General features: G+C 28.0%; 1 protein-coding gene across 3 annotated transcripts in view; it reads left to right on the plus strand.

Moving 5' to 3' along the window:
• The window catches only part of LOC108977559 (protein similar), a 165,868-nt gene that overhangs the window by 134,059 nt on the left and 27,950 nt on the right, over positions 1-3,859 (plus strand). The gene's annotated exons all lie outside the window — the stretch shown is intronic.

A 3,859-nucleotide genomic window follows, 5' to 3' on the forward strand; every position in this document is an offset into this window, starting at 1 on the left:
AGATATATTTTTATATTAAATTTTATTCTTTTAAAGTTTCGAAAAGATTGGCCTTCTTTTTCATCTACGTTGCATAATATTAATTAAATTTAAATTAGTAACCGGATGAATGTCAATTAAAACACGTTGCTTGTGGCGCTAAAGTAATTTCCACACTCCTTCAATACCTCAGAACACCCTGTAAAACATGCAGGCGACAACAATTTCCCAAAATTTAAGTTTTTTTAGTATTTTTATTTAATTTGCGTGCTATAAGTGTTAGTTCAGTGTCGTAAAAGTAAAAAATATTAAAAACACTTGCCTTGTGGACCACCCTATACTGTTCTTCACTTCCCTTAAAATTTTGTGTGTTGTCTTTTTTTCTCACCTCGACCTTGTTTATTATATTTTTCTGCAAAAAAAAAAAAAAAAGAACAAAAAGAAAACAACATGCACACGTGCCGACGCATAAATATTAAATAATAAAAATATAATATGTTTAGTTGAATTCGTCTGCGAGTTCATGGTGGGTTGTGCGCGTGTCCCCCTTCGTTTGTGGTATCTATTATTGCTGACATGAAATCAATTCGATGTAAATTGAATAATAGCGAGGACGCTCTGATAAAGATGATACAATTTTCAAAATGATTACTAACTCAAAATATGTTTGTCTACACAACTGCACACATGCACATGCACATACAATATTATTGCTTTGTTTATGAAAAGCTTCGTCCGCAGCTGTTGATTGACAAGGGTCCAAAAGTAATTAAGCCGTTTGTAGCGCCACCTATTCCCATTTACCGTCTCATGTTGTCACTAAAGTGCACTATTCATTAATTGCTCATTAAATAGTCAAAATTACGGTGCTAGAAGATTTTCACACTTGATAGCTGCAACCGACACAGCTATATACAGCTATGGACAGAGATTTAGCGCACTTTCTTAATGTGAAATATGATGCTTAATAATGTTATATTTAAAGAAAGTAGAATCGTTATAATGTAAAAAAAAAAAAAATATTTATTACCTCACTAAAAACTAAAGTAGGCCAAAAATTCTTAGTTTTCTATAATAAAAAGTACAATATTTTGTTCAATTTACATTATTAAGTCAAAATTGGCTTGGACAAGTATTTAGCGCACTTTAAAAGATCAGCAAAGAAAAATTAATATTATTAACATGTGACGTGAAATTTTTCTGTTATTATATCGAACTTGGTTAATACTTAGTGGAATGACCGTTATTCGTTATCACCGCTTCACATCTGCGTGGCAAGCTCTCTATTAACCTTTGGCATCTGCTCTAAGGAATAGCGTTCCACGCTTCCTGTACTCCTGCAAAAGCTCGTTGCAATTTTTAAATTTTCTTTGCCTAACTTTTTCTTTGACATCATTCCACAAGTTCTCGATCGGGTTTAGATCAGGACTTTGCGCTGGCCAATCGAGAAGTGGAATTTTTTCTTGCACAAGCCAATTTTTTTACCACATTTACTGTATGCTTGGGAGCGTTGTCGTGCATAAAGATCCAATTTACAGGCATAATATCATAGAAATATGGCTCCATTGTATTCCTCAGTATATTAAGATATGCAAATTTATCCATATTCCCTTCTATCTTTACTAGGGGTCCAACTCTACGCTATGAAAACGACCCCCATACTTTTAAATTTCCTCCCCCATGCTTTACGGTCTTTTTGATGTACATACCTTGGATTGACTTCTTGGTTTTTTTCACGATGTATTTACCATCAGGACCAATCCGGTTTATTTTAGTTTCGTCCGTAAAAAGTATCCTTTTCCAAAAATTTAAATCTTTTAATCTATGCTATGAGCGAATGACAAACGCGGTTTAATATTTTTTTTCGACCATAGCGGTTTTTTTCTGCTCACACGTCCATACAAATTATTTTCATTTAAACGTCTTCGTATTAGTCTACTTGACACGTTTAAGTCCAATTCTGCATTGACTTCGACCATAAACGCGCGTGAGGATTTGAAAGGATCAGTTTCACATTTTCTAAAAATTATTTTATCCTCGCGGGGGGTTGTTTTGCGAGGGGGAGCCTTACGAACTTTGTTTTGCTTTAACAAATTTGGATCACTTTTAACGGTATCTGAGGGGAAATGCTAAATGTTATTTTCCACGCATTTAAAGAGGCGACAGAAGCAGTATTGATGATCTGCTAATAACAAATTCATGAAAATATCGCTCTCAAAAGTACCGGTAATATTTCTAATTATGAATGCAAGTGCGCTAAATCTCTGTCCATAGCTGTATGTGTGTATGTATGTATGCTTGTGTGCATGTGTGTATTTGGTATATTTTTATTTTATTTTTGATGCTTGTTTGTTTTATCTTTGTTACGTACGCACGTACATACATATGTATGCATGTCTATGTACTAATGTAAATACCAATAACTTTTACTTGAGTGCCCTATTGAACTTTATTTGGTGTTTTTGCCTCTCCACTGCCACTTTTTTTATCCTCTTGATTGATTTTTGAGCACTTCTTGACTATTTTTCACAGTATCATAATTCACACGTGTCTGGGCATGTAGTTAGAAGAGGTAGCAGCAGAAGTACAAAAACAATGAAAACAACCTTTTATTTGCTTTTCAGAGTGCAAAAATAAAAATTTACCGTTGGAATTTTTTTTATAATAATGTACTATAGTTTTAAAATATTGCAAGCAAGAAATGTGAAATTAAAAAAAAAATATTAAANATAAAAATTTACCGTTGGAATTTTTTTTATAATAATGTACTATAGTTTTAAAATATTGCAAGCAAGAAATGTGAAATTAAAAAAAAAATATTAAAATAAAAAACAATATTTTATATTTTGTTTTTATTTTGCAGCTATTCTAGTCACTATATTCCATCTGTCTCTTATACACATCTAGATGTGTATAAGAGACAGATTTTTTCGAAATATTTAATTTTTTAAATTATTATTGTTTTGAGTAATTTTTTTTTCGTAATTTTGAGTTCAAATTAACTTTTTTATATGAAACAATTTGTGCTAAAAGTTAAATTTAATTTGTTTCGTAATACTTAACTTCAAATATATTTTCATAAATTTTTTTCATATAGGAAGGTGTAAAGTTTTTTAAAGTTTATTTTTTTTAATAATATGAATAAATTGGAATTTTTGAATATATCTTTGTACTTTTTTCATATGAGTTTTTATAACAAAAAATTAATTATACTTTTTCGAATTAACTAATTTCTTAAATAAATACAATTTTAACAATTTTTTTTCATATAAAAAATGCTAACAATAAGTATGTTTTTGCGTTATCTTTAATTTTAAAACACATTTTATATACTTTTTTCATAAGAACATTTTTTATTATATATTTTTTCAGAATATCTAATTTTATGAATACATTTTTTTTTAACAATACAAAAAATGTTTAGTAAGAATTACAATTCTTTTCAATAATATTTTGCATAATATTTAATTTAATTTATACATCTGTTTTCGAAAAACATAAACTTTAACATTTTTCATTAAAAGGTTTCATGAAGATCATTTTTTTCTTATTATTTAAACTTATAATAGTTTTTTTTAATATATGATAATATAAAATTAAAGTTTGATCAAATTATTGTGTTTTTCGATATATTGAAATTTTTAAATACAATGTTTTTCATATAATCTATAAAAGTTTTAGTAAAAATTATAATATTTTTAAAATAACTTTTTGCTCAATATTTAATTTTAACTGTTTTGAATACTTATTTCATAAAAAAAAATTGCACTGACAGATGTACATAATTTTAAAATACATTTTTTGTTTAATTTTTTCTATATAAAAAAGGCTTATAGAAGATATTTTTTCATATTATTTAAATTTTTAATATTTTTTTAAA

Source organism: Bactrocera latifrons, unplaced genomic scaffold (assembly GCF_001853355.1).
Source record: "Bactrocera latifrons isolate USDA-ARS-PBARC rearing strain unplaced genomic scaffold, ASM185335v1 scaffold_91, whole genome shotgun sequence".
In the NCBI taxonomy this organism is placed as follows: Eukaryota; Metazoa; Arthropoda; class Insecta; order Diptera; family Tephritidae; genus Bactrocera; species Bactrocera latifrons.